The sequence below is a fragment of the Orbicella faveolata genome, unplaced genomic scaffold (genome assembly GCF_042242905.1).
Source record: "Orbicella faveolata isolate gen_17 unplaced genomic scaffold, um_ofav_v1 contig_5, whole genome shotgun sequence".
NCBI lineage: Eukaryota > Metazoa > Cnidaria > Anthozoa > Scleractinia > Merulinidae > Orbicella > Orbicella faveolata.
Genome location: NW_028301580.1, coordinates 931938 through 945871, shown reverse-complemented (window position 1 = coordinate 945871; position 13934 = coordinate 931938). Strand labels below are relative to the sequence as shown.

At 39.4% G+C, this 13934-nt stretch overlaps 1 pseudogene across 1 annotated transcript; it reads right to left on the bottom strand.

Moving 5' to 3' along the window:
- Positions 1-933: 933 nt before the first annotated feature.
- Positions 934-10439, bottom strand: LOC149095668 (uncharacterized; annotated as a pseudogene). The gene is made up of 3 exons (XR_016204810.1): positions 10285-10439; positions 8671-9244; positions 934-1716 (listed from the first exon to the last, which is right to left on the bottom strand). The product of XR_016204810.1 is annotated as an uncharacterized LOC149095668 (transcript).
- Positions 10440-13934: the final 3495 nt, after the last annotated feature.

Sequence of the window (13934 nt, the reverse complement as noted above, 5' to 3'; positions counted from 1 at the left end):
CTTTGCTGATTTGTCGCCTCTAATTGCGTGACAAGGAATGGCGTGTTTTGTCCTTTGTGCCACTTTTGTCTGGCGCCCTAAAATTTCGCATTTTAAGTAGCCCAAAAATTTTATTGCAGCTATTTGAAGAAGAAACCCTGTTCTTTCGCTGGATTAACTTGACATAACTCCATGCCATGTACCAAGGTGCTATTTTACCCTCTCAATTCTGCCTTTTTTTTTTTTGTCCGCCGAAATGTGTGAAATATTAAAGAAAAGCAAAAATCGCCCAAAAATTCAGTTTGCGATGGAATCGGACAAATAACATTTCAGACTGTTTGTAAATATGTGTTTTTTTGATTAAGATATTAAATGGCCAGATTTACCGTTTTGTTTATTTGTCAGCGAAGCTCAAATAATGCGTTGTTTGGAGCTCGTGAAACTGATGTGAGAGCCGCCAAACCGATTTTGTCGCCGTACGCGTAAAATAAAAATCTAATCGAACTTAAAGTATTTTTTCTAGAAATAGCTCATCCAGACCTATATTCTGACAAAGTTTGGGGATTTTCGATTTTTTTCATTTTGCATACCTCCAGGCGAAATTTTGGGACGATTGCTCTTAAGTTATCTTATTTGCTGTCAATTATTTCTTTAAACTTGTTTTGCCGTGTTCAAATATTTTATTTTCGAATTCTTCGACCTCCAGGCGAAATTTTGGGACGATTGCTCTTAATCATTCAGTGTTTTCTTCACCGATAGCAAGCTTAGGAAAACGAACTGGCGCGAAGATTTGGGTTCGTGCTTTGTAAACAAACCAGAAATAAGAATAAAAAAAAAAAAATTTATTTATTTTATCTATTTAGGAGGCACTGTCTTGTAAAGTATTAATACTATGCACAATTTGGCGCAAACAGAATGTAAAATAAGGGCGAAGAAAATCGCATAACGTCCGTATAGCTTCAGTCTGTTATTTCTTCTTTAATAAAGATTTTAGTAACATATGTAGCTATAAAATATATGGAGTATAGGTTAAGCCACTGCACAACGCCTTTTCTTCAAAGAGAACAATCAAGATCAGATACAGATTAAACTCTTCATGTTCCGCAATGAATGTATTTTACGATGTATTATATCAGTAACATCTTTATGTGTATCACGAGCAAACAGATATATCACGAGTTATATCACAGTTATATCACAGTTATATCACGGCTGTATCACGAGCAAACAGTTCTAATAAACAGTATATGAACTTGCATATGCATATATGGAATTTCCCTTATTAAATCTAATAATTAAATCTAACTGTATTTATATCAAGTTCTTACACTAATCCCTTATACCGCTTAATTTTATCTTTTTCCCCAGTTATGAGTGTAAACAGCACTACTGGGATGGCGGTACTTCTTCAATCATGATCCGGGACACTGAGTTCCATCCTGTGTAAGCGTCACCCAGTGTAACACCAGAGCACACACCTACCCAGAGTTCAACGCTGACTGTGCCCCGTGCAAGGTTTTCACAATAACCTTCCAAGAAATGATTACGGTCAATATTAGAAATCCCTCCAGCCCAGGCGGTGTAAACGACTGAATCGATCGGCAAGGGACCACTACATTCATTGCCGTTAAACTTAAAATACCATCTGTTGCATTTGTCATCTGAATAGACTCGAACGTTGCCCTGGTAGGAGACTCTAAGAGCGGTATTGTCGTGCAGCTTGTTGAAGGAGCATTCCTGAAATAGTAAAAAAAAAAAAAAAAAGTGAAAGACGTTTGAATAATGAGATAGCTTACAAAGGAATAATTGCATGCATAAATTAGGGAGTTTAGACAAAAGTTGTAATACCACATAGATAGTAGTCTACGCTCTTCAAGTTTTTTATAAGAAAATATTGTATCAGAATATCGAGGCTGAAAATTGCAAAATAATATAATCTTGAAAAGAATATAATCTCGTGTTTTGAAAATGTGTAAATACAATGCAATGATATGTTTTTTATCAAACCGTATGAAATTCTTCGTTTCTCTAAACGATAAAACTAGCCAAAAAGCAAAAAAAAAAAAAAAAAAGAAAAAAAAAAGGCACTAGCCTTATGTTCGATGCTAGTAACATTTCTGAAATAAGTTATGTGCCTCATGTCAGGCTCATGGCCGTAGGCTGACTCCAAAATTACTTCAACACCAACCCGACACCAAATACATTCCAAAACAGAAATCAGGTCGTACGCTATGATCTAAGGATATTCACAATAATATTTTCAGCCTAAAACCGGCAGAAAAATAAGAATATTCAGCTTCGGCCGGAAAAGCAAGATCCTTATAGCAAACCAGTGTACGAATATGGTCTTTCCATTGCTCGCGACGCGAAAGAAAATCGCGAGAAAAAAATTTAAAGTTGCCGCGCGAAATCCTGGGGGCGCAAAAGGAGTGTTACGTCTTGCGTCTATCTCGATATCTGAAAATAGAAATCCTTGAAACCAAAGCAAATCAAAGGGTCGGAATCGTGTGTAGCAGTTCGTAATGCTGTTGCGATTCTGCGAACAGGCTTCGGATAGAAATATATGTTATTGGCCGGCTGGGAGGTCCGTATAGTGAAAAACTGTGACCGACGTCTTGAAAATGCTGCCCGAGGCCGCAGGCTGATGGCAGCATTTTCAAGCCCGAGGTCACAGTTTTTCTCTATACGGACCGACCTTAAGCAGGACAATAACATGTTTATCTTAATTGGCTTACAACTGGGTTTGTTTACGTAACTTTGTCATTAAATTGGCTTACGCGCCGTCTACAAACCATTCGTAAAAAAAATGTAACGAGCGAGTGAGTCAAATACTAGAGAAAGAAAGATGTATTAAAGAACAGATGTATTTCGAACTAGTTTATGTTAGTTGCATTTAGCTCACCAGTTAAGTTCTCCAAACGTTTTTTCAGGTGTGAAATTTCGTGCAAAGTTTGAAGTTGTACTACAAAAACAATTTCTGTCAGCCGCTGTGAATCACTCGAAATCAGACTTTTCTACCGTAAAATTGAGAAGCAGATAGCGAAGAAATTCGTTATGTGTATTCCACAGAAATTCTCTCAAATTCAGCAACGATCGGAGAGGTAAACTCGACTGAAATTGACTCATTTTTTACTTAAAATTGTACAGAGAGAGACACGCAGGATAACGCGCCATTACAGCGGCCAGCCACAAACAGCCAAACAAACTCTCACAACTTCAAAAAACTCAATTTAGTTTACTTACAGGGACTTAACTTGCCATTTAAAGATGAATACTAGAGAACCTTGCGTTGATTAATCGACTATGGAAGTGTAAAATAGGCGAAAGATTGACGAGTACCGCCAATTCGTTCACGAAAATAGATCAACTCTACCAGGGCGGAAAAAAAAATATTTAAACGCCCTAACTCGACGGATTCCGCCCGGGTGGCGGTCCGGATGAGAAAATTCCGCCCTCTCCAGAAACCAATTAGATTGCAGGATTTGTTAAATTCCGCCCGCTCACGAGCTGAGAAAAAGATAATGTAGTTTATCAAGTGTTTTGTTTGCTAAAGCTTTCCACCTTGAACCGGACTGTGATTGTGTTAGTGATTTTGCCGCTCAATGGCATCATATCATCGAAGGACAAGTCAGTGAACTGACTGAGCTTGGCCTGTCTGCCGTCCATTTGAAAGATTAAATGAAAACGATGCAGAATGCATGAGAGGGGTCGATTGCCGCTGTTCTCTCGAATCCGGTTATTGAGACTAAATGTATGAGAGCCATTTATAAAGGAAGGTTTCGCTTCAGTTTTCGTTGTGCGTCTCGCCGGAACGATATCTGTAGGAGGAATTTCAGAATTTGTTGACCTGAGAACACGTAGGGCTTGACCTCGAAATGGTTGATTGTCGTTGATGAATCATCCCACACAGTAGAAACATGAAAAATGAGATCGGAAAAATGGATCATGAATTTCATTTTGGATCAGCCGCGTTCTATCTACTCAGATCAATCAGTTGACCACGTATCCGGCATGGTTGCCTCGATGGTACGATTAGTACACAGGGAGACGCGGGTTCGAATTTTGCTTGGGACACGAATTTTGTTTCGTTTCAGAGACGTGTGTCGAATGCTGCTTTAAGCTATGTACATCTTTCTCTCCTAGTTTCTAATTCTTCCCTGACTCAAATAGTTTTTATTCTACTAGTCGATAAACATGTACATGTACACCTATTGTTGCACAGTTGTATGACGAGTCTGCGCTTAGCCCCTAACATTCCATCGTGCCAAGACCCTGGGAAGTGTGATTGGAAAACTACGCATTCGAATTTCTCGAAGTGAGATCGTAGCACTTTCTTTCTGTCGTGCGTTTCTAAAATTTCATTTGAAACTGGCTGGCCCCAAGCCGAGGTGCGCAAAACCAGGCTTGCAAAAAGAGTTTTCAGACGGAGACATTTGTATTTCAGTTCATGCTCTATATATACCAGCTAACTGAAACAGCTGATGGAAAGAGCTTCGCGGTGATATTGAACGTACCTTTAGATTTTGCGCAAGAAAAGGGTGTATCAACACTCAACCAAAACAAAGTAATTTGATTGTTCCTCCAATAACTGTCTGCAGTTTGCATTTTGTACTCGGTCTGCAGTCTGTAGTGTGCATTTTGTACTGACGGGTGAAATTACCTGCTTATTTTCCGTAAAAGGTGATCTGGACCGTTCATTTAATACTTGTTTTAGTGAAAAATATACACAACGGTATCTCAAACTTAACTCGCGCTTAACTCAAACTTAACTCAAACTTAACTCGAACTCAACTCAAACTCAACTCAACTCCTAACTCGGTAGTCATCTTATCTCTGAGTTTTCTTCTAGTCGGTGAATCTTTCCTCCTTAAATTTGGAGAATTTCCTTAATGTTGCAAACCTGACAGTCGCTTGAAACGTTCCGTTATCGGCAAACTTGGATGATCTTACGGTGCAAGAAATCCACGCCCGTCAGATATAATGTTATACGTTCATGAATTCAACAGTGATCTGAATTTTAGTGACACATTTTTCACACACTCGGTTTTGATTCAGATACGTTTTTTGTGGGAAGAAAAATCAACTCCTGTGACCAAACCAGCCAGACGACATATTTACACTGCTGCACCGACGTTTGAATATCTCAAATACAAAATGTCAACTCTCGCTTGAAATTCTGCGTTAGAAATCCCCGTAATAACATTTAAAGTTACACCGACAGACGAGCGCTGAAAAATCGTTGAATTGCAAGATGATCCCGTCGCCATAATTCTTCTTTTCACAAGTTCTTTGGCAGTTTCGATTAACAAAGACATACTTCTCAAGGCATGTATTTGCCTCGCTACCTGAGTGTCGAGCGATTTTGTTTAACGCATCATCTGGCTAGGCGATACCGAGAGAACGTCAAGATGAGGAAATCTACTATATAGGGTATATTAAGCTTAAAAATTCACATCACACATTTTTTCTCGCTGTTTCTTTCGCGTCACGCACGACGGACTAAGCGAAAAAGGGACTACTCGTAGTCTACATAGGTAGGGTACAATCCTATCAATCAATCAATCAATCAATCATTCAATCAATCAATTAATCAATTAATCTATCAGTCAATAAATCAATCAATCGATTAATCTATCAGTCAATCAATCAATATATCAGTCAATCAATCAGTCTATCAGTCAATCAATCGATCAATCAACAAGTCTGAGGAAAATGAAAATTTAGTTATTTGCAGTATAGACTAATCGTTATAGTTAGTTACACAAGTAGTTATTGTTTTTCGTCATTTCCCCCTGTTTGTGTATCATTTTGTGAATTTTATTATCATTAAGCTCGAACATCTGACTTGGTTTTATATTTCAGCGCTATAGCCATCATACACCACGGAAATAAGCTTCAAAGGCTTTTACCAAGCTTCCCACTTCTACTGACACAACAATCAAGAGGAATAGAGCAAGAGCAAGATGGCCTGTAATGGAAGCACTGGAATTTTACTTCCTCATAGACCGCAAGTCAATAAGCCAAGAAGTTTAATAGATCCTAATATGATGACTTACCTTTATTTTACCGTCGTCAGTATCAGTTTGCGATCGCCATGCGCATTGTTTCCAGTTTGTGACGGAATCACTTTGACCTTACCTACCTTCGAGTGCTTTCGTACATTTCCTGGCGATTGCAACTCCGGGAGTCTTGGAAAAATTTAAATATATCAAGGTACTGAACTAATCATGCATTGCTACTATTTTTGCACAGTAATTTTTGTATGACGAGTCTGCGCTTAGCTCCTAACATTCTATCGTGTTAAGAACCTGGGAAGTGTGATTGGAAAACTACGAACGTAGCACTTTCTTTCGGTCGTGCGTTTCTAAAATCTCATTTGAAACTGGCTGGCCCCAAACCGAGGCGCGCAAAACCAGGCTTGCAAAGACGGTTTTCAGACGGACACATTTGTATTTCGGTTCATGCTCTATATATACCGGCTAATGAAACAGCTGATAGAAGGAGCTTTGCGGTGGAATTCAACATACCTTTCGATTTTGTGCAAGAAAAGGATGTATCAACACTCAACCAAATTATAGTAATTTGATTGTGCCTCCAATAACTGTCTGCAGTCTGCATTTTGTACCCGGTCTGCAGTCTGCAATCTGCATTTTGTATACTGACCGGTGAAATTACCTGCTTATTTTCCGTAAAAGGTGATCTGGACCGCTCATTTAAAACTTGTTTTAGTGAAAAATATAGAAAACGGTATCTCAAACTTAAGTCAAGCTTAACTCAAACTCGACTCAAACTCAACTCAAACTCAACTCAAACTCAACTCAAACTCCACTCAAACTCAACTCAAACTCAACTCAACTCCTAACTCGGTAGTCATCTTATCTCTGAAGTTTCTTCCTCCTTCGGTTTCTTCCTCCTTCGATCTTTCCTCCTTAAATTTGCAGAATTTCCTGAATGTGGCAAACCTGACATTCGCTTGAAACGTTCCGTTGTCGGCAAACTTGGATGATCTTGCAGCGCAAGAAATCCATGCCCGTCAGATATAATGTTATACGCTCATGAATTCAACAGTGATCCGAATTTTAGCGACACATTTTTCACACAGTCGGTTTTGATTCAGATACGTTTTTTTTGTCGGAAGAAAAATCAAGTCCTGTGACCAAACCGGTCAGACGACATATTTACACTGCTGCACCAACGTTTGAATATCTCAAATACGTAATGTGAATTCTCGCTTGAAATTCAGCGTTTGAAATCCCCGAAATAAGAATTAAAGTTACACCGACGGACGAGCGCTGAAAAATCATTGAATTGAAAGATGACCCCGTCGAGATAATTCTCTTTTTCACAAGTTCTTTGACAGTTTCGATTGACAAAGACATACTTCCCAAGGCATGTGTTTGCCTCGCTACCTGAGTGTCGAGCGACTTTCTTTAACACATCATCCAGGCCAGACGATTATGATAGAACATCAAGATGAGGAATTCTATCGGATACGGTTAATAAGCTTAGAAATCCATGTCACACATTTTTCTCGCGGTTTTCTTTCGCGTCACGCCCGACGGACTAAGCGAAAGAGGGACTACTCGTAGTCTACATAAGTGGGGTACAATCCTATCAATCAACCAATCAATCAATCAATTAATCTATCAGTCAATCAATCTATCTATCAGTCAATCAATCAATCACTTAATCCATCAGTCCATCAATCGATTGATAAATCGATGAATAAAGCCATCGATCAATCAACAAGTCTGAGGGAAAGGATAATTTCGTCATTTGCAGTGTAGACTGGTAGTTTTAGTTAGAACACAAGTAGTTATTGTTTTTCGTCATTTCCATCAGTTAGTGTATTATTTATTGAGCTCGAACATCTGACTTGGTTTTACCTTTCAGCGCCAGCCATCATATACCACGGAAATAAGCTTTAAACGCTTTTACAAAGCTTCCTAACTCTACTGACACAACGATTAAGAGGGATAGAAAAAGAGAACGATGCCCTGTATCTGGATGACTGGAATTTTACTTCCTCATTGACCGCAAGTCAGTAAGCCAAGAAGTTTAATTGCTGGTTTTCAGTGTCACGCAATTCAAAATAGATCGAAATAAAATCAAAACCGGTCAATAGATAAAGTCCAGAATCTGGGAAATGAAAGAAAGTAAATATGCAAAGACTCTCGCCAAAATTCTGGTCACAGCAATTTTTCTTATGCGAGATATGCGGAGAAATTTTTTACCCAAATTTATAGAGATTTGTATGGAGACGCCATGCTGGTGCCCATCCCTATGGGCACCAACATGGCGGCCGGAAACCAACAGAAACATCTGTCACTGAGTTTTGCTACAAAGACGTGAATTTATCCCTCGAGAAACTCTAAAACATTAAAATAATACTTTTTCTAAGACATGAACTGTTCAGATAGCTAAGTTCCCCGAAATAAGACACGTTTTTAACCATCATAACAGCTCTCTAGGCTGTCAGGTAAATGCCGCGTCACGCAAAAGCTTAGAAATTGAAGCGTAGTGTATCACAAAACCAAACACCCATTCGGAGCGAAAATTTGTATGAATATTAGTTTTCAGCTGCTCTTATACATCATTTAAGTAAAATCTGAGGAAGATCAATAGTTTTGTAGTTCGAATTTTAGGGACGTCATGTGAAAACCAGCTATACATCCTAATATGATGACTTACCTTTATTTTACCGTTGTCAATACCCGTAGGTGATCGCCATGCGCACTGTTTCCAATTAGCTCTCTGTCTTGGGTCCACGTTTGTTGCATCTCCCTTCTCTCCCTTTGCTCCGATGCCATTTTCTCTCTTGGACCCTTTTGAACCCCTGGGGCCAATGTTTCCAGGGATACCGTTACTTCCCTTTGGTTCCTATCGAGCCTTTATCTCCTTTAGCTCCTTTTAAGCCCCGTGTGCCAGTGTTCCCAGGGATACCCGCACCTCCTTTTGTTCCTATTGAACCTCTCTCTCCTTTAGATCCTTTCTGGCCCCGTGGGCCAATGTTCCCAGGGATACCCGTACTTCCTTTTGCTCCCATCTCACCGATTTCTCCTTTCTTCCCCACCTCCCCTTTGGGTCCTTCAGGTCCCCGTGGACCAATTTTTCCTGGGATTCCTATAGCGCCTTGTGAACCCCGCTTTCCAATGCTGCCTTTCTCTCCTTTGAAGCCATCTCTACCCGGCGCACCTGAAGTTCCCGGTATTCCTGGCACTCCAGGCATTCCTGGCATTCCTGGCATTCCAGAATAAGGATCCGGCTGTTGAAACAAAAGTTAACGTAAATCTTCAGAATCTTCAACCTTGCTAAAGTAAGTGGTGTATTGCTGCGATCACTAACTTTGAGCTAAACGTTAGCAGTTCGTGTACTATTTAGTCAGCTCAATTATTGTAAACCGTACTCCTTGTATTGGCTGAGTTCGGTTTGCTGGGAAGAGAGATTGCGTGACACACGCTGCCATCTGTTGGCCACCGAAGTGGCCGTTTATTTTTAGTAAAATCTATGCCAATTCAGATGGAGCTTACTTTAAATGAAACTGTTCCCAGCAAAGGTGAGGGGATACCCGAACGTGTGCTAATAGTAGTTTTGATTGGAAAAACAGGGATGGGTGGGTTCGAAAAGTGTAGTTGGTTTCGCCTTGAATGTTTAAGACAAGAAGGATGAATATAGCTCATCTACGCCTCATAACGAGGAGTTAAATTGCAAGATCGTATTGCTATCACCTGACCGGAAGCCGAAAAGATTCATTGACCACACGGAGCATAAAATCATTTATTTGCTAGATAAATATCCTTTCTGGCTATTCATGGTGGATTTTTTAGTACCTTTATTTTATGCTTGTCAAATAATTCATAGAGATTAGCAAAATAAAAACGTTCTTAATCGACTGTCACCCTGACGAATGTTCTTAATACGTTCTTAAAATTTTGGTTAATCTCAGCCTCGACGTTCTTATAAAAAAGGTTCTTGAATATAAAAAAAGAAAAGAGTGTAGTGCTGTTCGTCACACCTTTTATTACTTGTGTAAGATTTCAGTTATTCCTGAAGTACAAAGGTCCCGTACCTGAGTTGACAGATTAGCATTTAATCAAAAGTTTGATTTTGCGGATGCTTAAAATTATTGTGTACGAATCATGTTAAGTGGGAACACAGAATTGACCAAAAGAAAGTACATCTGAGTATATCTATAGTACTATCTATATCGATGTATCTCATCTAGTGCAAGTTCCCGCTAAAACAAGCTAGTTCTTACTTCGAACAAACCTCAGTTTGTAACGAAATCACTTTGACCTTACCTACCTTACATGTAGAAGTCGAATCGTTCGACCGCAGTTCCTTCGAGTGCGTTCGTGTGAAGAACAAAAGGAAAACGGCAACAAGGGAGAAAGAGAAGATGTCTTGCATTTCTGTTTGCTCAATCTACGTGTTACGGACTAACTTGACCTCAAAGTTATCAAAATCGATTGCAAGAGAAGAGAGAATTTCCTGTATTTATACGTTCCCTTTCGGCTTGTTTTAATCTGTCACCAAGCGTTTGGATTGGTTACTTTTGTCTAAACAAGACACAACAGATGCAGTGGTTTCAGCACAGATTCAGCACAGATTCAGCGTGGAATAAGAGCTCCGTTGAAACACGTTTCCTCTTAACACGTGTTCAGTTCTCAAAACGATTGGCTACTTTGTGCTAAACTTGACAGATCACATGTGGTACATCCAGTTAAAGAATCATGCGAGATCAGCGTGATATTAGCGAAAAGCTCAAACACTCTTCAATTCAATTTTCAGTTTTTGTTTACTGTCAAACACATAACCGTTGGTTCCTTTGGATTGAGGTTCACAGATCACATGCATATACCTGCCAGCTCTCCCGTTTAAAACGTGGCTCTCACGCCGTTGGTTCGAAAACTTCCATCTTGCGCTCACTCACGTCTATAGATAACAATAATAATAATAATAATAATAATAATAATTTATTTCTAGTGCATTACATTAAAAAATCTCAATGCTCTTACAGAATAAAAATGAGAAAAACGATAACGAAACCAATATAAGGAAAATATATTAAATTACAATCATGATAAAATACAAAAAATTCATTAAGTACTAATGGGACCCTAATAAGATAGGGACCAATCTCTCTCATCCAGACGAACATGGAACTCAGTTAGAGCCTTTGATGACACACTTTCGAAAACAAAAGTAAGCAGGAACTAGTAAGAAACGTTTAGCCCATATAAATTGACGAAACATATCCTATCGGACTTTGCCCGGAAAAAGTTTCGATTATCGTCGTGAGCGTTCGACCTCATCGTACGGTCGGGTCATTTTGAAAATTCCACTACTTTCAAGATAGTAAATTAAACATTACGAACTCATGTTTAATCGATGCAAAGACTAATGGTGCGTTATTTTGGGCAAACCAAGATTTGATTCCTAAATTCCAACACGGATTTTGTGCTACCTTAATAAACAGATTAATCCAAGATCACACGGGCCATGGTGCATCAGCATCCTAGTCCAGAGTGGATTCTTCGGTTCCTTTGATGCACCATGATCCGAGTGATTTTGGATTAACCTTAAGTTAGTAAAAAAACGCAAAAATCTTCGATTTAAAAATTCAATCTTGGATTTTTCCAGTGAAACGCACCCTTTTAAACCATACAATTAAAACCAACAGAACAATCTTTAATTATATGTATGGAACTTGATTTTAAACTAAACTGGAAACCTTACGCTCATTCAACTATGTCAAGTTCTCGCATGGGGTTCTGCCAGAGTCGAACACAGCAAGAAATGAAAACAGTTGTTTAACTTGTCACGTTATTATACTACTTTATTGGGGATAGCATCATTAACATTTAACCCCTGCAAATGATAATATACAGTGCACTGAGAATTAGTGTCGGCGGTAAAGTGAGGTCAACTATTCGCAGTGTGAGCCGATGTCCGTTTAGCGGGGTTCGACCTACCGAACCTGTACATGGCTTCAAATCTCTACATTTTCTTGCGCAGTCCATGTAGGCTTTCTTTCCAGGCCTTTATGGCTAATCCGTTTCCTTGACGTAGCCGAGAGGTACGGCCAGCGACCGCGTGACCCAAAAGAAATATTGATCACAGGAAATATCGTCGAGACATAATAGGCATTATTAAGGATGTTCGCGCGAAAATTTTCCTGTCGATGCATTTTTTTTTTTTAATTTTTGCTGAGTCAGATAATGAGTTACTTGTGTCAGAAATGTAAAAAAACAAAACAAAGAAAAAAAATTGAGGGTCACCGGTTTTGTTTCAGAGATAAAAGCGTGTGGAAAACTACCCTGATTTTGAACAATTGGCGCATGTAATTAAAGGGGTTTATAGTTAAAAATATCGAAGATGTGTCAAACAAAGCAAACAACCTGAGTCATATTTTGTAGAACTGGGTCCGCTGCGTGAATAATTCCAAACCTTACCAACGCTTCACAAATCTTAAACCTTTAAGAAAGCATTTGAAACCTCCGCACAGATAAACGAAGAGCTAAAAAGAACGAAATTCAATGGTGCATTTTGCAAAAAATTCAAACTTCTAATCGATAGATTTTCTTCAAACGTAGAACATCACACCTAGAAAATCGTAGAAAATCAAACGTAGAAAATCGGTAGAGAAAAGGATCCATGAAGAGAAAAATGGGGGTCATCGAACGTCCAAAATCGTTGAGCTAAGGCAAAGCTATAGCAACGGTCATCTGCCCTATCATTGTTCATTTTATGACTTAGCGCGCGCATCGATGCATGACGTGGAGTGCGAATTTGCATGCGCAGTAAGGATGCGCAGAAACCATTAGCGTGAACGTCCTTAAATGGCTGAACTGGTCCGCGACGAAAAGGCAAATTCTATCTGATTGGTTCTCTTAGCGGTCGAAATTTTGCAACACGGACTGCTGAGATGGACCGCTTACGAATGGGCAATTCCCTCTGAGACGTGCTTGTAGGTAATCATGGTAGCTGTATTCATCAAAACAATTATCCAGTCCGAGATGATGAATGCAACTACAATGATTCCTTGCAGGCACGTCTGAAAGAGGGAATTGACCATTAATCCCAGGGAAGGGGGACTCCCATATAAAAAGGACAGGGGGTGTCCGTCGGAAACTTTGAAAAGAACCCCTAAGAGGTACCAAGATCCTGCTTTGTGGGCGTGGCTTGAATTTCTTTTACCCCGTAAATCCCTACAAGGTACCGTAAAAACTCCCGCCGTGGACCTTTTGAGGCTGAACACCTTAACAGGAACCGAAACCACTCCCCCTCCCTATTCTCCAGCCCCCCCCCCCCCACCTCCCCGCCCCCACTCTCTGGGCATTAATCTCGACGAATTTCTTTTTTTAATTCATGCAAAAATGAAAAAAAAATTATCTTGTTAATTAGAAATCTTCGTACCTTCATGTTTGGTGGACAATTCCAATTGATTTAATGTTCACAAATGGAACGAAAGAAAAGTAAATAAATGCTTCTTTCGCGCGCGTTAGTCAGAAACTTTATAACGACATTGATCCGTGTTTGATGTTAATTTGACTTTATTAACAATTTCATGACGACACCAGTCCTTTGCGCGGGACTAAACAACCTTTGAGATTTAAAGGCCCGATAGACATCCCACCTTTAAAATAAAGTTTAAGAGAGGTATGTGGCAGAAAATAAACAAGCATTTTTTGAACGGTCGGTTTCTTAATCCCAGCGTTTAGTCGCCAACATTTTGATTTTCATTTCAGATGATGGAAGATGAAGTCATAGACTGAGACATAACGGCCATCTAACACTTTTATCTACTTCTTTTCTTTGCCAGCTTAGCAGTCCTTTAGGGAAGGATATCAAGCGCTTACTTTTGTCTTTTACTTGATAACGCATCGCTCTTATTAACTACATAATCGTCCAGAAAGCCATACTTGTGGAAACTATTTTTACTTGGCTCTATC